The sequence below is a fragment of the Lissotriton helveticus genome, chromosome 10 (assembly GCF_964261635.1).
Source record: "Lissotriton helveticus chromosome 10, aLisHel1.1, whole genome shotgun sequence".
Taxonomy (NCBI): domain Eukaryota; kingdom Metazoa; phylum Chordata; class Amphibia; order Caudata; family Salamandridae; genus Lissotriton; species Lissotriton helveticus.
In genome coordinates, this window is record NC_136071.1 from 867,243,341 (window position 1) to 867,269,569 (window position 26,229).

At 40.8% G+C, this 26,229-nt stretch overlaps 1 protein-coding gene across 1 annotated transcript in view; it reads right to left on the reverse strand.

The window, feature by feature from the left end:
• The window catches only part of DNAH11 (dynein axonemal heavy chain 11), a 3,642,058-nt gene that overhangs the window by 635,448 nt on the left and 2,980,381 nt on the right, over window positions 1-26,229 (reverse strand). The gene's annotated exons all lie outside the window — the stretch shown is intronic.

Below are 26,229 nucleotides of genomic sequence, written 5' to 3' on the forward strand. Positions count from 1 at the left end.
CAGACCTAAACTTCATCTGCACAATGTCATTCATAAACTTAGGAAACACAGGTGATGTAATTGAAAAATGTGGAGTTTCTTTTCCTCATTTCACAATCACATCACCTGTGTTGCCTTTGCTTAGGTATCTCATAGTGCAGATGTAGTCCAGCATATTAAACAGTACCTAGAAGTGCAGCACTGCATGCAACAACTTTGACACTTATAAAAGCTTTTGCTTCTGCATGCCCCCTACACAATGCTAATTATATACATTTTAAACTGATGGTATCTTGCTGGAGATGAACTGAAACCTGTCTTGCAACATGGTGCATCTTTTACACAAAAGTGACCCACAATGGAGCAAAAGAGGCGCACTGCCACCATAAATCTGACCCTAACATTTTAAATGATTGTTTCAAGATGCCAATAAGGTGTAACCTATCCACAGATTTGTTTCAGGTAAGTCCTACTCAGGGTTGCAGATGGAATTTAGGTTTGTTGAAGAATACAGAGAAGATAATACATGTGGAGGCCTACCAACGAAGTGAGTAATGTCCACTGCACTCTTGAACAAATGTCAGACCTCCTCTGTCTCCAGGAACAGGCCTAAACCTCATCTACACAATGTGGTGTGTAATGTTAGGAAACACAGGTAATATAATTGAATTTTTTTTTGCTCATTCCACAATCATATGACCTGTGTTTCCTTTGCTTAGGTATCTCATTGTGGAAATGTAGTCTATCATATGAAAGACTACGTAGAATATGAGCACTGTATGCAAGAACTTTGACACTTACAGAAGCCTCTCCTTCTCCATGCCTCCTACACAGTTCTAAATGTACATCATAAATGGAAACAGTACAGAATTAATTATACATGTTAAATGGTTTATTTTTGCTGTTCTCAGAATGTATCAAATTGCACTAAAAACAGTGACTTGAAGGTATTCATCATATAACAGCGGGGAAAAAAAACCACAATCAAAATGATTGTGCTTAAAAAACCCATACAACATAACAAATCAGAATTCAGAACTCCTTAAAGTTAACTTACTTTCCATGACGTCAAAGGATGTCCTATGAACAGCTTACACTCTGTTGTGCTGTTATTACTTTCAGCCCGCCACTTTCTGAAAGAAAACCTCCATCGTTTTGAAAAACATGTTACATACAATAAATGACTTCTTGCTCTCTACCACAAGTTTCCACAAGGCCAAATCTTGTCAGAGCCATTTATAACTCTTGGATTTCTTGTAAGCCAATCCCGTCATTTGGCATTTCCGCAACTTTCAGAATTAAAATGTTGAAGATCATTTTCACAATCCTGGACTAGTAATATCTTCCCCTTCTTCCTCAGTCATGTTCTACATTTCCTATGACACTGATACTGCTTACTATGAAGCAGACTTACACTACCTCTATGACTACTACAATTATTTAATTCTCTACATCACTTTTAATCACAAAGCAATGTAAAACAGTAGACAGCATTGCAGACTTACATTCCCTCTACTCTATGTTTTGATTGGCTGCTTCAATTAGCTTATAAAAAGAAATAGTTTTTCTGAACTCATTCAAAGTGCACTTATTTCTCCATGACGTCCAGTCTTATGGTTAGAAGTTATGTCTCTGAACTACACTTATCCTCAAGGCCAAATCGTGTAGGAGCCATTAGAACTTCTTGAAATTCCTCAGAGCACATCCCGAGATTCTTTCCCTAAAATTTTGGTTTTAAAAACACCAGGTAAGAGTTTTTAAGGTCATACGGCAATTTTTTTTTGAAAATTAAAACAGAATCATTGCAGAATGACCAGCCATTTCTAGACTTTAAATAAGCTGTGTAATGTCCTGATGTTGTTGAAGGACCGTCATGATATATAACTGCTGCAGTTACAAAAGTCCTTCCTGATATTGACAACTGCGAAGCCACAAATTTTTTTATTAAAGTTGTCAATTTTGTTCCATCAGGCCTACATCGTTGGAACATTAAAATGACATACTGGCCACATGTTCGTATAAATAATGTGGACATCATTTCAGATTTACATTGGCTACACTCCATGTTGTGATCAGCTGCTTTTACTAGCTTATTAAAGGAGACTGATTTACTGTCTGGCAAAGTTAAATATATAAATCTTTCTGAGTCTACACTAGTAGTACTTGATACCCTACAGTTCTCGCAGTCATGCTGCCATTGATAAGAAAGCCCAAACAGCTGATCTACATCTACACCTTCAGCATGCAATACATCAATCATATACATTAAAAACTCCTGACAATCTTGCTGAATATTTTGAGAGAATTGTGTTTGGCCTGAACATCTGTCTAACAGATTTCGAATTTCAGACACACTTTCTATGTTTGTTCTATCAGTGCTACATTTTTCTAAGACAGAATTTAACAAACTGCAAAATCTTTGATCAGAATTGACCACAATCTCTTCTTTTACATTTTCTAGAGAAAACAAAACATTAACCACTACATTAGCATAGCAGTTGACACCAGAACTGTTTTCAAATTGAAAACCAACAACATCTTCAACAGAATCCTTTTTGTTTCTGCTTATAATTTCAGGTTCATCGACTTTTCGTCTTTTTGCTACAACCTCCCCAGTATTGGTCACATTTCTTCGTTTCCGGCCTACCACACGTTTCTCAAACAAAGGATATTGAGGCAAATGTGGCGCATACTCTCTTCTTAACCTATTGTATTCCTTAACACAATCTAGATCCGCACAAATGCTTGTGACATCACACTCAATCAAGTACAATCCCGATAAAGTTCTAACTCGTGACAATGCCACATATGCCATACCCTCCTTGAACACAGAACTGCCAATATTCACCAATGCACTGTCTACACTTAAACCTTGCGATTTATGGATTGTCACCGCATATGCCAAGCAAACAGGAAACTGCTTACGGCGAACATATAAGTCTTTTACAAGCAAAAATCTAGCAGAACAACGACCAATTAGCTGTACTTCCTCAATGTCATCAAATTTAATTTTTAAAAATTCAATTCCATCTCTATTTCTGTATTTTACAAAATCAACAACATTACCCATTGATCCATTTACCAGACCTCTTTCAACATGTAAATTCCTTCTTAAAATTATACGGCAGTTCAAGCACACATTCAGAGTCTTTTCAAAACCTGCAGTTTTAGATATACTCTTCTCTAATGAATCCAATTTTGTTTTCAGATTCTCAGACAAAATAATTGTTGATCCCATATGCTCTACTCTGTCAATAGCTTCCAGTTTCACAATCTCTTGCTTTTCTAAATGCAACATTTAGTTGTTGAATTTGGCACATTCTGCAAGAGTTGGCATCAAACATATTCCAGATTTCTTCTCAGTAATTTTCTGAAAAATATTCTCAGGCACAACATCTTGTTCTGGATATAAATTTGACAGTAATCGTGCATGTAAAGCTTCTTTCCCATGCTCGGTCACTTTTCCAATTCTAACATCTTGTAGAATAGTCTTGTAAACTTCATCCTTCGCCTGACGCATATTTTCATGCAGTTCAGCATAATTGAAGTTTAACCATATATTGACGTTGCCAATGCTGCCTAGGCACTTCCTGGTATCTTCATGCGTGAGCATTTTGAACACAGGTTGCCCTTTCACTGGTGTCAGCTGCAGAAGATCTCCGAAAACAATGATGTGTTTGCCACCAAATAACACATCATACTCTGTTTTGACAACTTCTTGCATTCTCAAATGCACAAAGGCAAGCATGACATTGGAAACCATGCTTACTTCGTCAATGATAAGAAGTTTCATTTTCCTCAAGATTCTTGAAACTTCAAAACAAGCATCTCCAGATAGCTTGTGATATTGTAATTTGTTGTCATGCTCCACTGGCAGCATCAGTAAACGATGTAAAGTAATCCCTTTAATGTTATGTGCTGCCAGTCCAGTTGGAGCGGTGACAACACAAGACAGCGATGACTCTGTCCTTTCCTGCAAATAACATGAAATTGCTTTAATAAGGAAACTTTTTCCAGTTCCCGCTTCTCCACTCACGTACAGTTGGACAGGCTTCAACGACGTACATGAGCACTCTTTCTTGTCATGACTTAATCCATGATCAATTTGCATGGTAACTTCGTCATATATTTTCCTCTGCTCAACGTTGAGTTGTCTTTCCAACTCTTCTAAGTTAACCGCATCCTCCTGAGCATGTGCCATGGCTCTTTCCACTTCATTCATAGCAGTGGCAGCTTCATTTTCGATAACAGGTCCTCCTAGTGGATCCTGACTCAATGAAGCAGAACTCTGTCTGTCCTGAGAACTGTCTCTGGCAGTCTCGGCTGCAATCATTGCTTCCTGCTCAATTTCCGCATTCAACATTTCTACATATTTGGGAAAAGCAGGACATTCTATGGTCTCCTTGGCGGCATTGAAAGAGTCTTCGTAACAGAGAAAATCTCCAAGCAGTTCCTCTTCTGCACGCCAAGGCTTGAAAAGTTGCAAAAGTGCTAAATAGAAAAACTCCTTTTTTTCAGGAGATTCGCCACTCAATTTTCGATGGTTTACCAAGTGGCATTTTCTTTGCTTGACCAGACATCCCTCACTTCCTATTACAGCATACACTCCTTTCTCAGTATCTTCTTTGATGTTCCTCTTGAATATGTAATTTTGAAGAACCTCATACAGACAAACATTCTCGAGGTGAATGCTTCGATTTGGATAATATGTATCCAACATGTTGGTCTTCAAAATGTCGGTACTGTTTGGCTCCTTTTCCGCCAAATACTCAATTTCCCGCACAGGTTTGAGAACTCGATTACGCGTTGCAGCAAGACCAAGACTCGCCCAAACGATACTCCTGGACTTGGCATAGAGACTTGCTGAAGACAACCGGTCAGAACATTCGTACGCTCCAATTTCTCGATGCGACAACATCTTCAGACTGAAACTGTACAACTTCTTGCTGAGGCTCTTTTCATGGGAAATGTCCTCCCACATATCCTTCAATTCTGTCTTCTCTTTTTTGGTGATGTAAGACGTCACATACCGAGCCACAGCCATACAGTTATCAGCCACAAACTGTATATCCATGTTAGCATTCCACATGGACAAAATCACCGGGTTGTAGTCGTTGATGTACTTGGACTCTTCGTTCCTCTTCAAATTGTATGTGTTTTTAGGTGATTTCTTCATCACATTATGTCGCAGCGAAGACATCAAACTGTTTACTCTTCCTTTAGAAATCACCGGTCGTGGAAAGCCGAAACGACATTTGGTGTAGAACTTGTCCTTGTTTCGGAATTTACGACGACAGTACTTTCCACATCGATGGCTTTGGAAACGCAGAACTTTTTCTCTTAGGCTTTTCTTCTCCTTTGCGTTTGGAACAGCACACGTAGAATACTGTTGTATAAAACTCATCACTGAGTCTTCTGGATCCGTTCCAAATTTAGGTGCATCCTTGATCCACAGCAACATATGTATATGAGGAGCACCTCTTGCTTGGTACTCCTTTCTCCAGAAGAAATCCAACACCTCTCCAAGAGGTGGATTCTTCTTATTCATGATGAAAGACATCATAGCTTCAAATCTATGATTGAAGTACCTACATACATTGACTGGATCCAAAGAGCACAGTTCTCCGGGTGTCTTGAATTCGATGTTTTCTACGTTAGCATTTGCCTCTCGTAGAAATTCAAGTAAGTCTTCCCAGCCATACTCGGCACAGCTCAGAGTGAGGAACCATGTGGGAGTTCCTAAGTTCCTCAGCATACATTTTAAATCACCATGACGACGGTACCAGTACTCATTAGTACCACGCTGACACGCCATGAGATTAATCAGGTGAGAATCCAAAATACTGTCTTGGACATTGACTTTATCCATAAAGTCACTTGCCGAGATGTTTTGCATGTGTATACCACTTTTCAAGATGTGGTTCACTGCATATGACAGTCCAGACAGATCGCTTTCAAACAGGAGATGAAACAAATAAGGAATGCATTGTCGAAACCTAGCATCTCCTGCATACAATCGCAAAGTCCGGTATTCAGAAGCAGGAATTTGATGAGGTCGCTCATCATATCTTCCTCCCTGACCTGTTGGAAAAAGCTGTGGGAAACACCGAGCTTCCAAACTTTCCTCCCAAACACTAATGGGACTCCCTTTGGCTTGTTTCATTTGAAACAACTCAATAGCATTCCCCATGACTTCCTTGGAATGCAAAGGATGAACACTATAATGTTCATATATTTCTTCACTAGTAGAGGGTTCTACTTTCTCAATTTGACCAGCACACAAATCGCTATCCTCTTCCTCACTTACTTCCTCTTCTGCAACATATACATTCTTATAGTATTTATTATTTTTTTTCAAATACAATGTTGCCTTTTTAACTTTCCTAACATCCACTAAATCTTGCCATATTTTCTTATTCTTTGTCGGAACCCCATTAACTAAGATAACCAGAGGTTCCTCTTCCACTTTTTCTACTCCAATTGTGTTAATGTTTTTCTTCAAATCTAGAGGCAAATAAACAACTCTTCCCTTTAATCCTCTCTGTAAATCTGATGGAGGCAATTTCCCTGTCTTTGGCTCCATTCTTACAATAGCCTGAAAGGGATGGATACTTTGAATCAAAATAGATTCATAAGTATTTAAATCCTTCAATTCAGAAGGAATCTCAACCAATTCCAGATTATTATGAACTGCTCTAGCAGGCATCTGGTTTTGATTTAATTTGCAACAACAATAAGTACACACACATTGATCCAATCCCAAATCAAAACAATTTTCTGCCATCAAGTATGTTGCGAAATCCTTCCATTCACTATTATTTTCCCTTTCACTTTTTGCATATAAATCCACTAACTTAGTCTGATTCTTATAATAAGTGCGTCGACAACACACACAAGTGAAATTTGGCCTCTCACTTGATTTGACCTGAAACGTCGCAATTTCCCTCTGGAAATTATCTGTACTGGAAACCTGTACACTATCTTCCACATTCCCTGCTTCTTCTTGGTCAATTTCAACATTCTCCTCTTTACTTCCAAAGTAACAAAACTCAATTTCTTCACATATATTCTTCACATCTATTTCAGAACCATGCAAAAGAGCAGCGCATAATTGTTTAAGCATAATTGCTGGACTCTTAGCATAATACAACATTCAAACTAATTTCCTCACTTTATTATGATGCACTGCTAGCATCCTGAAATGATGAAAAACACTCTGGCATACTTTCCTGGAAAGACAAGCCAGTGAATGACCATGCAAACCTGTCACTTCTCTCACTCTGCAAGGATCTAATTCTTGCAACAACCTCATTTTCTGCTTCAAACTTTTCTTATTAAATGACCGTACAAAATCACAAAGCAAATTGATGGAATCCTGTCGCACACTGCAAATACTACTACACTTCCAGGTGTACACAGGACCCTTAGCACGTCTTCCTAAAACCTCATTACCTAACACCTCTTCTGCCTCTGTTGTCACAAGTTTTTCTTTTTCAACTGGACAACCATCTTTCACTTCATAAGCACGACCACTGGTGTCAACTGCATGCACCAAATCATTATCCTGGAAATAACTCTCCTCATTAAAAAATGCCTCACAGCTTGAACTATGCATCCATTCTCCAGAAAAAACTTCACAAAAATTACTACGATTAACTATTCTCTTCCATCTACTATTTCTTTTGAAATCATAAATTGCCTTGTTTAGCTTCCTAATTCTATTGATTATCAAAATAAATAACTTACATTTAATTTCAAATGCCTGATCAATAACTTTCTCAACTTTTTTTTTTCTCTTATAAAAAACCACTTTCTGTTGACCTTTCTTAATATTTTTTAACAAATTGCCAATTATCCTGTTGCGGAACATTCGTTTACGAATGTCCCTAAACTGTTGTTTCCTTCTACTATCATGCACAGAGTTATCTCTTGCTCTAGCAGTAACATTTTTCATTGGCCTTTCCTTTCCGTTTGAATTGCTTCTCTTTTTCTGGACTGAAACATTTTCTGTAGTAATATTTTTTTTACTACAGATATTTCTTATGAATGTTTTTGTACTCTTACCCGGTGCTTTCTTGGTGACTTGACAAATCTTTTTGTTAGAGGACTGCTGCTTTTTTTCATTAACCTGCTGTCTTTGACGTTTTGCAGCCTTTCTCACTCTTTCTTTGGTTGGCATGCTGAAATCTTGAAATGATCTGCAGTTGAATCTGTGGTAAAATATAATAAAAAATGTTATTAACCACTATTACCCAACAGTAAATCAATAACAGTAATCAAAAACTTAAAACACTACTTGACATTTTTACATAGAAGATTTTTTAGTGCTTGGCAAATTTAGAATACAGAAATAGCAGAAAAGAAATGGAATTTATATTCATGTTACCTGTGCTATTTTATATGTGAATCTGATCTAATTTTATGAGCATATTTTAATATTTTATTGAAGACACTACACATAACCTGTTTTTGAAGGTGTCTTTATTTTTAAATTAAACGGTTTACATTTTTACTTTTTATTTATTATACATTTTTAAAATAAATGTTTATAGTTCCATAGGCTCAAGCACGTCAGCTTCCCATCCTATGTCATATAATTCGGACAAATCTGCATCCTCATCACGTTCTTCTTCATCCTCAGGATTTAAATCATCCAAGGGATCAACATCCACTGATGTTTCAATTACGAGTTCAATGATGAGGTCAAAATCAACTGATTGCTGATTGTCGCTCATGTTGATGTTGTCTTTATCTTTAAAGAAAGATAACAACAATGAGATGTTGCAGAGTAAGAGACAAATCTCAGAGATTATAATAGTAAAATTGTTTAACAAGAGTAACATTTTGCAGCTATTATATAGCCATGTCCAACGATGCTGAGCAGGTGAAGCCTATGTCTAATTTTTCAGTGAACAGGACTCATCTCTTCTTAACCTTGGATAAGCCTCACCGACTCTGTGTCCCCTGCACATACTTAAATGTAAAGGGGCAGATGTATGTTAAATGGCACATCCCCAGGCATGCACCAGTTAACGTGCACCGCTGCTCTGCCACTCATGGTGTGCCGCATTTACAATCAGATAGGAGAAAGCTACGTCAAAACCCTGCGCCTGCTTGAAGCAGGCATAGGTCTTGACGCAACATTGTGGAGATGGGGCACCCCTGAGCCTTGCTGGAGCTGCATCACACTTGCGATACAACTCCAGCAATGCGCCACCTTTACGGCACAGATGCGTCACGCATCTGTGCCATTTTTGCCCCATGCTGCGCCGCATTGTAAATGCAGCACACCATGGGTGGCGGAACAGCAGCGCAGGATGACTGGCACATCCCTGGTGATGCTCCAGTCATCATAAATCTATCCCTAAGCTTCTTATCTTGTTAGAGATGAACCGCCATATGTATCATCAAACTATTTTGCATTTCCTAAATAGCGAATTTTAAGGGATAAATAGCAATTCTTTACCATTCCTAATTTGCGATGAGCAAATTGCTAATTGCAAATTACCCATTCATTTCCATGGGCCAGGAGGCCCATAGGAATGAAGGTGCAATTTGCGATTAGCAATTAGCTCATCGCAAATTAGGAATTTTTCCAACGGTGCAGGGGTGTCTCAAGAACACCCTGCTGCACCCCTGAAAAAGAAATTTGGGGACATATGGCGCACATACATGCCCTAAGGGCATGTATGGGCGTCATATGGCACCTTTTGTTTTTTGGAAAAAAAGCTTTTTGAAAAGAATTCGCAAATTACCACCAACTAGAAGTTGGTGGTAGTTTGCAAATCCTTAATGGCATTTTTTGCATATTTTTTGTTTGATACATTGCATTTAAGGAATCGCAAAATTTGCAAATCCTTCAGTACAATCGCAAAATAAGGAATAGCAATTTTTGCTATTCCTTATTTTGCATCAAACTTATTTGATACATACCATTTGTCTAATTAGCATTCGCAAAGGCAGAAATTCGCAGAATTTTGACCTTTGCGAATGCTAATTAGCTTGATACATATGGCCCCAAGTGAGGCCTGTCTTGCAACATGGTGCATCTTTTGCATCACTGCTGCATCGGTTTCATGTGGCACGTTTTTTTTACACCATGACACATCTGCCTAAATGCATCAATTTGTAATTTTGTCGCCTCATAGCAAATCTTTTGCACCGCCGCTGCATCAGAAAAGTGACGCACAGTGGCGCAAAAGAGGCATACACCTATCATAAATCTGTCCCTAGCATTTTAAATGATTAATTCAGGATGACGATAAGGTGTGGCCTATCCAGAGGTTTGTTTAAGGTGAGGCCTACTCAGGATTGCAGATTAAAGTTACGCTTGATGAAGAATACAGAGGAGATAATACATGTAAAGGCCTACCAATGAAGTAAGTAATGTCCACTTTATTGCGCCAGTCATCATAAATGTATCCCTAAGCTTCTTATCTTGTTAAAGATGAACCGCCATATGTATCATCAAACTATTTTGCATTTCCTAAATAGCGAATTTTAAGGAATAAATAGCGATTCTTTACCATTCCTAATTTGCAATGAGCAAATTGCTAATTGCAAATTACCCATTCATTTCCATGGGCCAGGAGGCCCATAGGAATGAAGGTGCAATTTGCGATTAGCAATTAGCTCATCGCAAATTAGGAATTTTTCCAAGGGTGCAGGGGTGTCTCAAGAACACCCTGCTGCAGCCCCTGAAAAAGAAATTTGGGGGCATATGGTGCACATACATGCCCTAAGGGAATGTATGGGCGTCATATGGCACCTTTTGTTTTTTGGAAAAAAAGCTTTTTGAAAAGCATTCGCAAATTACCACCAACTAGAAGTTGGTGGTAATTTGCAAATCCTTAATGGCATTTTTTGCATATTTTTTGTTTGATACATTGCATTTAAGGAATCGCAAAATTTGCAAATCCTTTAGTGCAATCGCAAAATAAGGAATAGCAAATTTTGCTATTCCTTATTTTGCATCAAACTTGTTTGATACATACCATTTGTCTAATTAGCATTCGCAAAGGCTGAAATTCACAGAATTTTGGCCTTTGCGAATGCTAATTAGCTTGATACATATGGCCCCAAGTGAGGCCTGTCTTGCAACATGGTGCATCTTTTGCATCACTGCTGCATCGGTTTCATGTGGCACGTTTTTTTACACCATGACACATCTGCCTAAATGCATCAATTTGTAATTTTGTCGCATCATAGCAAATCTTTTGCACCGCCGCTGCATCAGAAAAGTGACGCACAGTGGCGCAAAAGAGGCATACACCTATCATAAATCTGTCCCTAGCATTTTAAATGATTAATTCAGGATGACGATAAGGTGTGGCCTATCCAGAGGTTTGTTTAAGGTGAGGCCTACTCAGGATTGCAGATCAAAGTTACACTTGATGAACAATACAGAGGAGATAATACATGTAAAGGCCTACCAATGAAGTAAGTTATGTCCACTTCATTGTGCCAGTCATCATAAATCTATCCCTATGCTTCTTATCTTGTTAGAGATGAACTGCCATATGTATCATCAAACTATTTTGCATTTCCTAAATAGCGAATTTTAAGGAATAAATAGCGATTCTTTACCATTCCTAATTTGCAATGAACAAATTGCTAATTGCAAATTACTCATTCATTTCCATGGGCCAGGAGGCCCATAGGAATGAAGGTGCAATTTGCGATTAGCAATTAGCTCATCGCAAATTAGGAATTTTTCCAAGGGTGCATGGGTGTCTCAAGAACACCCTGCTGCACCCCCTGAAAAAGAAATTTGGGGGCATATGGCGCACATACATGCCCTAAGGGCATGTATGGGCGTCATATGTCACCTTTTGTTTTTTGGAAAAAAAGCTTTTTGAAAAGAATTCGCAAATTACCACCAACTAGAAGTTGGTGGTAATTTGCAAATCCTTAATGGCATTTTTTGCATATTTTTTGTTTGATACATTGCATTTAAGAAATCACAAAATTTGCAAATCCTTCAGTGCAATCGCAAAATAAAGAATAGCAAATTTTGCTATTCCTTATTTTGCATCAAACTTGTTTGATACATACCATTTGTCTAATTAGCATTTGCAAAGGCCGAAATTCACAGAACTTCGGCCTTTGCAAAAGCTAATTAGCTTCATACATATGGCCCCAAGTGAGGCCTGTCTTGCAACATGGTGCATCTTTTGCATCACTGCTGCATCAGTTTCATGTGGCACGGTGTTTTTTACACCATGACACATCTGCCTAAATGCATCAATTTGTAATTTTGTCACCTCATAGCAAATCTTTTGCACCGCCGCTGCATCACAAAAGTGACGCACAGTGGCGCAAAAGAGGCATACACCTATCATAAATCTGTCCCTAGCATTTTAAATGATTAATTCAGGATGACGATAAGGTGTGCCCTATCCAGCGGTTTGTTTAAGGTGAGGCCTACTCAGGATTGCAGATGAAAGTTACGCTTGATGAAGAATACAGAGGAGATAATACATGTAAAGCTCTACCAATGAAGTAAGTGATGTCCACTTCATTGCGCCAGTCATCATAAATGTATCCCTAAGCTTCTTATCTTGTTAGAGATGAACCGCCATATGTATCATCAAACTATTTTGCATTTCCAAAATAGCGAATTTTAAGGAATAAATAGCGATTCTTTACCATTCCTAATTTGCGATGAGCAAATTGCTAATTGCAAATTACCCATTCATTTCCATGGGCCAGGAGGCCCATAGGAATGAAGGTGCAATTTGCGATTAGCAATTAGCTCATCGCAAATTAGGAATTTTTCCAAAGGTGCAGGGGTGTCTCAAGAACACCCTGCTGCACCCCTGAAAAAGAAATTTGGGGGCATATGGCACACATAAATTTTAACAACATTCCTTTACCTCAAAAACGATTTTCAAGTCATAATTTGAAAACACTGCCCACGGGGAAAAGACTTAAAATGTCCTTAAGACACATGAAAGTGTTTTTTTAAAGCCTTTGCAAGTTTTTGGGTCACTTTTAACATGGCTATGTAACTCAAACAGTCAAAATCTAAATTTACCATGCACAGGTGGGACCATATTTACAAGGAATGTGCCCCACGGGGAAAGGTCTTTTTTTTTTGCAAAAACATTTTTTATTGGTGATCAAGTGCTGAGGAGACAATACAGTATAAGAGCATCTCAGGCATCAGTGAACGATGCGGCAAATCAACTCAGCTCAAGCAAGACACCTTTTTTATAGAACCGTCCCCAACGTGCCCACCCCACCCCGCATTCCCCCCCCCGTAGCCAGTGTGCCGCTTTCTCCCGTTCCAGTCATTAACATGGTATCCCCGCCCGTCCCGGACAGGGGCCACAGTAAAGGGTAAATGGTGTCAGTCAACGGAGTGTCAAGACCCCCAAGGCTGTTATCAGTAATAGTAAGTAGTGCGTGCGCCTAGGTGTGTGCGAGAAATCCCGGTCCCAGCGCCCTCACCCAGGAGTCCCTCCCTCATCCTCACTCTGGTCTCCATCCGGCTGTTGGAGCGCTACCACTAAGGCCTCCCACGCCCTGGCCACCTCCAGCGCCTCGTCATTATCTAGGTTCCTAGCCTGTCGCAGCCGCAATGTACTCTCCGCCTTTGCCCAGCGCTCTAGAGTGGTCTTCCAACGCGTGTAGCTGGTGCCTTGAGTAGATTTCCAGTGCATGGAGATTTCACGTTTAGCCAGTATCAAACCCAGGTCGCAGAATTTGCTGGTAACTCGCGTGCGAGGGGTATGCGGGAACCACAGTAAAAGGCATGTACCCATGTCAGGAGCGATCTGCCGGTCCGTGACAGCATTCAGGCAGGACATTACCGCCTCCCAGTAACCCGCCAGCTTGATGCAAGTCCAAAACATATGGGCGAAGTCCGCATCCGCGGTTCCACATCGGGGACAAAGCGAAGAGGCACCCTCAAAGTATTGCGAGATTTTCGTCGGCGTCAGGTACGCCCGGTGCAGGGTAAAAAACTGGACCAATTGGAACCTGGCGTTCCTCAAGGGGAAAGGTCTTTTAATGTAATATGGGAAAAATGACATCAGAGACACTGAAATGCCTTATAAAGAAGCATACACCATTATATCCTTGTCATAAATTTACAAACCATTCCTTTTCCCCAAAAACGATTTTCAAATCATAATTTGAAAACACTGCACATGGGGAAATGACTTAAAATGTCCTTAAGACACATGAAAGCGTTTTTTGATTGCCTTTCCAGCATGGTTGGGTCACTTTTAACATGGCTATGTAACACAAACATTCAAAATCTAAATTTGCCATGCACAGGTGGGAGCATATTTACAAGGAATGTGCCCCACGGAGAAAGGTCTTTTAATGTAATATGGGAAAAATGACATCAGAGACACTGAAATGCCTTATAAAGAAGCATACACCATTATGTCCTTGTCATAAATTTAAAAACCATTCCTTTTCCCCAAAAACGATTTTCAAATCATAATTTCAAAACACTGCACATGGAGAAATGACTTAAAATGTCCTTAAGACACATAAAAGCGTTTTTTGATTGCCTTTGCAGCATGTTTGTGTCACTTTTAACATGGCTATGTAACGCAAACATTCAAAATCTAAATTTGCCATGCACAGGTGGGAGCATATTTACAAGCAATTTGCTCCACAGAGAAAGGTCTTACATTAAAATGGGAAAAATAACATCAGAGACACTCAATTGCCTTATAATGAAGCATACACCATTATGTCCTTGTCATAAATATTATAACCATTCATTTTCCTCAAAAACGATTTTCAAGTCATAATTTGAAAAGACTCCACAGCTCCTATGCACAATAACACCCTGTCAGTACTAATACTTCACATTTTCTCCAATTACATTTTCTCAAAGAAACAAAATCTATTTGTAAAACACTTGAGACAAAGCAACATTTGAAGAACACAACTTTCTTCATAATTTTCTCCTTAAAGCACACAATTCTCTATCTAAATTAAAGAAATCTTTTCTCACCTTAGCAAATACTTTGAGTTTCAAAACAGTCTCAGAAACACACCAATTTGTCTTCAGCAGAGCAAAAGGTATGCACTCCAGAGTCTGTAGCTATCAAAAGCACAGAAATGCTGTAATTCTTCACACATATCTCTCATGTCACCCAATCAAAACTCTTCCCTCACTTTTTTTCAAATGAAAACCCTCCCCCCCTCTGCCCTTTCTGCCTTTTTTGCATGGCAACCACGTCTTGGAAGACCTCTGGTGTTTGCAAGTTCACACAACAATGTTGCAATTGAACTCTGAACTCTCAGTGCACCTCATATCCAGTGCATTCTTTCATTTAATGATTTTTTCTTGACCACTCAAAATACATCTTTCAAACAACTCATCCATGCACCCTAACTTTCTGTTTTCAGCAATCAAAATCCACCAATCACTGTTACTGCTTCATTAACACAGAAACTCCACATTTTTTTTCATTTTAAACTCTTATTTTTTCAACTGCCATTTCATTGACACACTTCATCTGACTGCAGGAGAACCTTCTCTCACCATGTTTTCTGTCTGGATTGTTGGACATAGTTACATCTATTGGGCTCAGAGGTATGCTGAGAACAGGAATTTACCTAACCTCAATTTACAAGATGTGGAATTTAAGTGGTTTGGCCACAGAGGATTAAAATGTCACCAATTGATACCATTGGTGAAAACCTTTATGCATTTGCCAAAACCTGACCTGTTAATTGTGCACTGTGGAGGTAATGATTTGGGCACTTTGACTGGGGTAGGTCTGGAAATGCATTTAAAGGACACCTTTGAGCAATTGATGGCACTTTTTCCTCAGACTGCCTTGGTATATTCAAATACATGCCAAAGACAGAAATGGAGGTGGTCAAACCAATTTTGTACACAAATTGAGAAGTCGAGGAAGCATGTAAACAAATCTGTTTCAGCTTACATGAGAGACCATGGAATGGGCTCCCTGTACAACAATAACTTGCGTTACTACATGCAAGATATCTACAGAGGAGATGGAGTTCACTTCTCAGATGAGGGCAACAGAATTTTCATTCTGAATTTAAGACTGTGCATTGGTACCTACTTATAAGTACCTAAATGTACCATAAACCCAAAAGCTCTTCTCAGAGCTACGCTACATCTGATCACTCACAATTATTATTTTACTCTAACATTTTTCACTAATTTTCAACAAAGTACGCTCCCTGGGGCGCTACCCGGTACGCGAACCGGGAGCTAACCTCGCTAAATTTTTAAAAAAATGTTTTTTTTTCGCACATATGGGCCTCCTCAGCCACCCTCAGAAAACCTAGGGGGTCAAGATAAGTCTACCGTGCCCCCTTCTACCCATTCTGAACATTATTTGCCCTCCATCTTGTATCTTAATTCGACCGAAACACAAAATGGTGGACTCCCGTAACGCTTAAGGTTCGCGAACCGGGGCGCTCGCCAGTTCGCGTACCGGGTCGCTCCCTGGGAAGCACACCATCAAAAAAGGTGGGAAAGTAGTTTACAGAAAAGCGACTGGAGACAATTTCACCAAATATAGATTAGCTCATACTACATACCAATGCCTACCATTTTCACAAATTTGATTGAAATTCCATTTAACCATTTAGCCTGTAGACCTCTCTAAATACCCTGAGGTAAATTACTTCACAAAACACATCTGAAGTGTTGGAATTGACAACCAATTAAAATGTTACTTTCATTTTCTACTTTTTTTACCTGACATTTGATTGGCTATGTACCTGAATATATATAAAGGAAGAGAGAGAAACACAGCCATTTTGACTACTACTTCCTGAACTACATTGCAAGATCATTTTCACTCACAACTTAAACTTGTTTTTAGAAGGTGAGATATTATTTTATAAATTTGAAAACATTTTCAGATAGTTATATACTATCCCTCTGTAAGAGTTAGACATTGAGAAAGGCTTCTTTATTATAATTATGGATTGATATAGGTTTCTGTGGTATAATTATGAATTTACTTAGGCTTCTTCACAGGCACTTTTTAATAGTACTACTTCACGCCTGAAACCATACAGTGCCCATAGATTACTTCCCTGTTATAAACTCACAAGTACCTGTCTGAACTTAAACCCAACAGTGCCCTATCTCTACTGATATATTTATTTTTTATGCAAATTACAGCAATAAAATGGAAGGTGAGCAGAATGTTTCCTTCGAAATTGTTCTGGAGAACAACACAGAAAAAGATATTGAGGACAATGATGACTCAGATTTCATGGATGAATCACGGGACCATGAATTAGTTCAATGTGTAGAATCTGTGGATCATTTACTTCATTATGATGACGGTCAAATGTGGGAACTTATGTTCACTCAACAAGAGGACATATCGGACAGTCAAATGCTAGACGTTCTATTAAATTTTGAAAAACAATCCGAAAAATAAAATTCTATGTAATATTAAAAAATTGTTTGAGTCTTTAATCATTTTTATATGTAATTCATAAACTAGTTAAATGTTAGAAATGTTATTAAATTTTCAAACACAATCACAATAATAAATAATTGCTTAAAAAATAAAAAAATTAAAAAATAATCAACAAAACCAACAATCAATTAACATACAGTATTTGAAAAGTCTATCATTCTTTTTTCCTTATAGTATGCTGCCCAGAACGCTTCCCGGTTCGCGAACCGGGCGCTACCCACGCAAAAAAAAAAAAAAAAATTTTTTTTTTTTTGCCCCGCGGGGCCCTTTTAAAGCCTCCACATTAAACCTAGGGGTTCAGGGAGGATCTACTATGCCCCCTTATGGTCATTTCCCCCTTTGTTTTGGCCTCCTCTTGTCTCTCAATCCTACCGAGAGACAAGATGGCGGCCGCTCCGGACTGTTTAGAATGTTGACAGACACCGGAGAGCCAATCAGCTTCGCTACGCGAAGTTCCGTTACGCGTAAAGTCCGCGAACCGGAGCGCTGCCCGGTCCGCTGTTACAGATATATATCTTTTTTTGAACATTAATTTCTCAAAATCCACTGAAGCACATATATTGAGACCTAGCAAAGGCACATCGGGCTACCAGTCCCTACAATTTTGCCAAGTTTTGTGGAAATCCATTCAGCCGTTCGGGCTAAAAGTGAGGCCAACCGCCCTATGGAAAACTCAATGTTAAAAACACGTTTTGGGACCCCCCTTTTTTCTCGGCCCCCCCTTGACGAACCCCCCCCAAATTTCCAGGGGCTGCTCAGAAACAAAATGTTCCATTTTCCAGAAAATTTCAGCCAATTCCGTCCACAAACGCCAAAGTTATTAGACATAGACTTTTCAAAAATCCCATAGGGAAAAAATCCTAACTATATATACCTACTGGCGACCGCCAGTAGGTAATATAGTTCTGTACTTCAGGCATACTCCTTCAGTGCAGTGCTGGAAGGCATCGGTCAGAGTGGCACAGAATATCATGCTGAACAGCATGGGTGCTGGAACAAACCCTTGCTTGATGCCATTGGTGACTGGGAAGGGCTGTGTACCATTACCAGGGTGAAGGAAATAGGAGTGCAAGACTTTCTCTTTGCTGACTACTGTGCTCTGAAGGCTAGTATAGATCCAGAAGTGCAAGCCAGGATTGATAAGTTTTCATTTGCATGGTCTCACCGTCAACATCAAGAAGACTGAGGTCATGTGCCAGACAGCTCCCCATTCTCCGTAAATAGAACAATCCACCACTGTAAATGGACAGAGATTGCAGGCAGTAGACCACTCCACGTACCAGGGCAGCAGTAACCTTTCCTGAGCAGTGGCAATTGATACTAAATTAAACTGCCTTAGCTGCAGAATTGCAAAAGCCAGCTCTGACTTCTGTAGATTGTGCTCCAACGTTTAACAACGTCGAGGGATCAACCTACCAACGAAGTTGAACGTCTACTGAGCAGTGGGGCTTCCATTTCGGCTGTACGCCTGGAAGATGTGGACTGTCTGCCGGAGTCATGCACAATGGCTCAATCCCTTCCACATATCACGTCTGCCTAAGCTTCTGAGAATCAGATGGCAGGACAAAATGCAGTATACTGAAGTCCTTTTCAGAGCCAGTCTGCCATCAGTTCAGACACTGCTGATGAATACCCAGACCAGATGGGCTAGGCAGCTTGTCAGAATCACAGATGAGCGCATCCCCAAACAGCTTTTCTATGGAGAACTCACTCAGCAAAAGCACTCCCATGGAAGACAAAAGAAGCAGTTCAAGGACAAACTGAAGGACACACTGAATGCCCTCCCTCAAGTCCGTCACGATGAATACCGCTACCTGGGAAACCCTAGCACTAAATGTGTCCTGCATGGTGCTGCCTCATTCACAAAGGATGCTAAATCTTGGCCAGGCATACTGCTAAAGCTCAAAGAAAACGTGAGCTGCCCACACATCACTAACAGTTCCACCGCATGTCTGACCGAAGTGGGACAGAATGCTTCACACCCGAAAATATAACAAATATTTTTTAAATATACAATAAATGACAAACACAGCTTTTGACCAAGCTTATCCCAAATTGAACTAGTGTGGGTGATTTTATTTTCATATTACTGTTTAAAAAATAATATTTATAAATTAAGTAAATGCATTTAAATAATTGTATAAACATTTAATTTAAGAAAATAATGTCTTGTAACATTTTATGTTATTAGTTCCAGGTTCATTTTTATGTTTATTTTATATTAATTTACATTTATGTTTAAAAATAAAATAATTGTAGCTAGTTTTGTTCTGAAAAATAGCATTTAATAATTTTCCCTAACTCGATCTCTGTGCCCTTGAGGGTGGAGGGCTCTACAGACAGACGGGAACTTACTAATAGTAACTTTACGGTGACAAGTTATATGGAAGAAGCCTCACCGCCCTCCTTTGAGGTTACTACACCTATGTGTATATCTACTCCTGGAAACAGTGACTAGCTTAAAGGTGGAGGTTTACACCTATGTGCATGAGTGGATCTAACCTTGACAATTTACCTTTGTGAATCCGCCCACAGGATACCTTGTCACAATGAGTAATTAGAGATCATATAGTATATAAACATTAGACAACGAAGGCCCCTTTTACCGATGCAGCTGTATTTGTATTTTAAGACTATGCTAAGGGGGCGAGAAAAGTTAATGTACCATTGTAAATCAAATAAACGTAACATCTTTAAAACGATTTTCCTATGACAATTACGGCAACGTTCAACGTTTTAGACGAGTTTTGACATAGAACCAATCAAAAATATTCATAAATAATACTGTTGGCTTAATTGGAAGCTTGATAAGTAATATTTGAAACTTGTGTTTTAATCCGATGAATCTCTGGGCACCAGCCAACAAATAATGACAGCTTGAATACACGACACTGTTGTCCAAAGATGCGTAATTTTCAATACATTAGCTAATCAGTTTGTGGCAAGGCTGTGTGAAGTATCACCTCTCATGATTTTTCAGTCAAGTGATTCAGATCCAACAGAGACGCTTCGTTGGAGCTGCGGGGGCACTGTCAGAACTAACCTCCCCAGGAGCCTGCGGGGAGAGCCTTGGTCCCGCCCCACTCACCAGCGGCAGTTGATTAACGCCTCGCGCCTCCGCGGGAGACGCTTCGTTGGAGTTGCGGGGGCACTGTCAGAACTAACCTCCCCAGGAGCCTGCGGGGAGAGCCTTGGTCCCACCCTATTGTCATCAACAGCAATAAAGCTTCCTACCTTTACTGCTGTGCGGGACGAGCACGGGCCAAGGGCCGGCCCGCCCAAGCCCGTCACAGCTAGGAAGAGCCAGGGCAGGGCCACCCCCCTTACGTTTGCCGTTGGATATCGGGTGGAGTGAACTGCACCAATTTGTGACTGTTTGTAAAGGTACTTTTTACACTCTAACAGGTATATAATCCCCAAAGCACCTCGGACCTGATATAATGTTCTCCCGGGTTTATTTCCATGGGTAAAAGGAAAGCAATGAAGCGGGCAGGGGGTGGGGGCCAGGAATGAACATAACACAGGGCTCCAGGAAAGCAAAGAAAGTAAAGAAAAACAACAAGAAGACGTCCAAATCTGATGTTATGGACCGCATAGAAACAATTGTTGATGATTGCGAAAGTATATTGCTTGGAGACCCAGCTGTAAACTTAGACACCACTGCAGCCCAGATGGGTGAACTCAGCAAATGTTCCCAGTTAACCCATATACACATACCCCAAATGTTTCGCAAGGTGTCTGGTCCGAACATCTCTACTAGTAACAAACAGTCTAGCCTAGTTTCTGATATCCCTTTGCCCCCCCCAGATATTATCTTACCCCCCGGTACAGCAAGGGCCGAGCCAATTGGAGCCTACTGTTATAGTGTGCTCCAACCAGTTCTCAGCTTTGGCAGACACATCGGTTGTTCATAACGACTCATTAATTCATGGTCAAGAGGAAGTTTTAACTGGTGCGCAAATGGAGGGTCGAATAGATTCAAGTAATAGAACCCCGACTCTGATATCAATTATAAATGTGTTAACAATAGAGGTGAGGGACCTAAAAGCTTTAGTCTCAGACCTAAGAGCCTCGGTGGAAGCACTAGTGTCAACTCACATTCCACAAAACTGTTTAGTCGCCCCACAGTCTTTAAATTCATTGCCAAGAAGCCCCAAACAAGTTGGCAGGGCATGTTCTGCACCAAATCAATCACCGTGCATTATTCCATCTCATAGGTCAGTGCCATTTAGTGAGACTGCGGCAATGGCCCAGGACAGGAAGCAAACTAGTGTCCCATCTGTACCTGCTCAAACTGAATTAGCTCCTTCTATATTCCAGGCACCTTCACATAATGCAGTAGTGCCAGGCTCACATTTTCCCGGATGCCCCCCTCGCCCAATGTCCTCGAAGCAGACAGTTTTCATGGTTAATGTTCCTAAGCCTACAGGTCATGAATATGGGGATTCTTTAAGTAACAAGGTCATACATTGGATCCGACAAGTTAGGGGGTGCTGAACATTAATAAGAGAGGACATTATCAAAGCAACGAGGCACTCTCCTCAAGCCCAACAGTTAGACACTATTGAGCTTACGTTGACATCCCCCATTTGGCCGAGGGCCTACTGGCTCTAGAGTACAGGACTTGTCCTCCTGGCACTTCAGGTATCCAATTTAGATGCTCTCCATTGGCCTCTACCACAATCTCGAGGGATGGGGTTACCGAGCTATCCAGTGGGTCGCAAATAAATGATAATGATTGACTGATAGTAATCTCTCAAACATCGATTGCCCACATACATGATCCTGTTCCAGCTCATATAGGTAATGCTCCCTCTGCCACCACGGCTCTACAGTGTTCCCATAATCAGGCTAGGCTACCCCAACCAGAATTTGTCTATTCCCCCCGAACAGCCCCAGATTCTAGGCATATAGCTGTAAGCCCCTGTTACATAAACTGCTCTTTGGAACCTAATTCCGCCCAGACTAAATTACCTATTGAGCTGGGACACCCCAAAGCGGATAGCCCGAGTTTAAAGATCGTCTGCTGGAACATAGCTGGCCTCCTCAAGAAACTACCTCTTCCAGATTGGAATAGTTTTATTGAAGGTTACACTATTTGCATCTTCCGAGAAACATGGAGCCTGGTCCCTCATCATTAAGTAGGTTATGTGTCCTACAGTTTTCTAGCCGTTCCACCATTAGCAGGGAAGGGGCGCCCCACTGGTGGCCTATTGGTGTGGATTAATATTTCCTTAGATTGTACAATGAAACAGATCCAATGTATCTCTCCTGATCTATTAAGACTAACTATTCGGGAGAATCAAGGGGGTAGAATCTTGGACATTTTTAACATCTATGTCCGAGGAACAAAGGGTGGAGCAGAATCTCCTATAGTTGTATCCCTGGAAGCTGGACTCTCCAGTTGTTCCCACGACTCGCACATCCTGGTAGCGGGAGACTTCAATTGTACTTTTGAGCCTCTCGCTGCCGAGGATGTGCTAGACATTGAAGAGGATGATGCGAAGCGGGAAATCCCCCTGCTGAGCATCCCCCCGATAAAAAGGTGGACCAAACTGGCTGTTCAGTTTAACTCCCTAACCGTAGAATATGGGCTAAGGGCAACCAATGGCAGGTCACTGTCCGATTCGACAGGGGCACACATCTATAATAGGGGAGGTTGCTCCTCGCGAATTGACTATATCCTTCTAAATCATAAATTGTGGTGGCATTTAATACATATGGTGATAACACCGACAGTCGAAAGCGACCATAACCCATATGCTTTATTTTAAAATCCTCGTGGTTGCCCAATTCTGGATCTAGAGATGCAGGAAACCTAATGTCAACAAGGGAAGTAACTCCCTCAAATTGTAGGAGATATCTGAAATGGCACAAAGTCACCCTGGATGATAAGAAACTATGTGGCATTAGAGAGACCTTGGTAGAGGCTCTGGGAGAAATTAGAGAGGCCTCCACGGACCCAGATGTTACTCAAAAGATCCCCAAAATTTATGAAAAAACCATCAGTACCTTGGGAACTTTTTTTCGCACAACCACTAGAGCAGGGCCCCGCCCAGCGTGTGTGAAGCCTAATGGTAGTATTATGTGGTACTCGAAAAACTGTAGAAGCAAAAAGACCGCCCTGGTCGCGGCCGTCAAAAGTAAGTCTCTCCCTATGATTCAGTTAGCAAGAAGGGATTACAAGGAGGCAGTGACCAGCGCTAAGAAAGAGTGGGAAGAGCAGCACTGGCAAGCCCTGAAAATAGCCAGTGTGGAGAATGATGCTAGCCGATTTTGGAATCTGATTAAAACCAAGACGCGACCTGACTGCGAATTAATTACTTGTAACATCCCAAGCCAAATCTGGTTTGACCACTTCCTGAAACTTTATTCTAATTCTGAGGAAGTCCCATGCGAAGGTCTACCTATTAATTCTAGAATAGGCCTGGGGGACTTGAACAGCTACCCTTTCCCTGAAATGGAAGTGGAAACGGCCATTCGGCGTATAGTCCCAGCAAAGGCAGCAGGCCCTGATGGCATCCCCGGGGATCTCCTTCGGGAAGACCCCGTTAAATGGGGGAAATTCATTACCATTCTAATTAATGCCATCAATAACGGCTCCCCAATTCCAGACTCTTGGAAGGGAGCAGAGGTCGTCCCCATTTACAAAAAGGGGGCCAGGGACGACCCTGCTAATTACCACCCAATAAGCCTGATTGACTCAGTACAAAAGGTTGTTGGGCGAGGATCTTGGAATGGGCAGGTGAAAATAGGGTCCTCTCAGACTACAAAGCAGGCTTTAGGGCTGGAACCGGGACAATCGAGCAGGTGTTTCGGTTACTCCTCCTCTATTGGAAGGTGGTCCAGATAGGCAAGGGCAGTCTTTATCTCGCATTTATCGACCTAAAGACTGCCTTTGACCTGGTCCCTTGGGGGCGCCTATAGCAGGTGCTAGCTGAGCAGGGGGTCCCTAAGAACATCCTAAATATGCTGGTGCGCCCCCACCAAGGCAACTACGCCCAAGTGAGATGGGGTTGTCAAGGGCAGAAGACAGCCAGAATTTCGGTGAACAGGGGAGTCCGCCAGGGCTGTGTTCTAGCTCCTACCCTATTTTCTTTATATGTGAATGAGGTGGTAGAATATCTACAGCGATTACCATCTGACGCTCCAGCCCTGGCGGACAAAATAATTCCCACCCTCCTGTTCGCCGATGACACCCTCCTCATCTCAAAGACCCCGAGGGGCTTGCAGAGCCTGCTGGATAGCTTCCAGTCTTTTTGTACCAACAGAGGGCTGGTTATTCATTCTGAGAAAACAAAATATTTGGTGCTGAATCCCCCCAAAAATCTCAGGACCCCACCAGCACTAAATTCTGTCTTGTTAGAGAGGGTTACCACGTTTGATTACCTGGGTATTCGCATCTCTGACTTTATGCTCTGGAGCTGTCATATCCAAAAAAAGCTTCTGAACCACAAAAGGGTAGCGGGGGCAATACTCAAAGAGCATCACTCTTCAACAAGCAGACCTATTGCTCCCGCCAACGACATCTATAAGGCCAGAGGAGTGAGTTCGGCCCTTTACGGTGCCGAACTCTGGGGCTTTTCTAACTCTGAGCATATTGCGAGATCAGAAAACAAATTCTTAAAAGAGCTTATGATGCTTCCTCAGAGGACCCCCACCAGGCCTTTATTGCAAGATCTAGGGTGTCATTCATTTAAAGATTTAGCAAGACTTCGCCCTCTCCTATTGTGGGCCCGCGTGTGGCGGACACCAGAACTTTCAAAGTAGGCAGCAGGGCTTAGTGAAATAATGAATAAGGATGGGTGGCACAAAATTTAATGGCTAAAGGACCTAAAAACACTACTGTATGATCTTGACCTTAAAGAGGCGTGGGTAAACAGAACCACCCCACCAAAGGCAGAACTTAAGAAGGCTTACTGGTCCTGGGTTTGTAATAAGGGTTTCCTCGATCCCAAATTAGGCAGGTTGACAGAGGAGTTCATGCAACACAAGCATTTTACTCGTTATGAACCATACCTAGATGTCATACAGAAACCTTATGACAGAGCTCTTTTTTTTGAGTTCAGGGTAGGCTCACTCTTCATTCTCGAGCTGACTGCACAATGGAAGGTCCCTTTCCAGACACCATCCTCGTGCCCGAATTGTGAGGCTAGCCTAGAGTCAATTGTGCATGTCATGTTCGTCTGTCCAGCCTACAAAGCGACAAGGGAATGTTGGCTTAAACCACTTTGCAGAGAGTTGGGTACTCAAAGCCTCTCTGTGGCGTTGCGCATTTTAAGATCTGATGCACAAGCCCTGTATGCGTGTGTTCTGGCCAAATTCCTGAGATGGACTTGGAATATTAGATCAAGAGTCTTGAATGCCAACCTTTAAGTATTCTTGTTGCTACGTGTTTTCGCCCTCTGTAAAATGCACCTTCTTCTATTTTTATACTATAAATGTTATTTTTAATTATGTTATGTAAGGATATTGATGAATTTTTTGTCATTCAGTTGATTTGGGTATATTTATTACTCGCCAAAACGAAATCTGTTTTTAATGCTATCGCTTTTTTATTCTTGTTCTACAGCTTTTAAGATGTGTTTTCTATCGAAATAAAGCTATTATGACTGACTGAACAAGAACTTTTGCCAGCAGTCACTGTAACGGTACTGCAATTTTTTATTCCATCAGCCAGCATCCGAAAAATGTAGATACAAAATGTTGGCCAAATAAATATAGTCAGGAAGATGAGGAGGTATGGCAAATTTTTGTGAGTTAAACGGAAATGTACATATAATGTATCCGTAGGAAAACATATGTA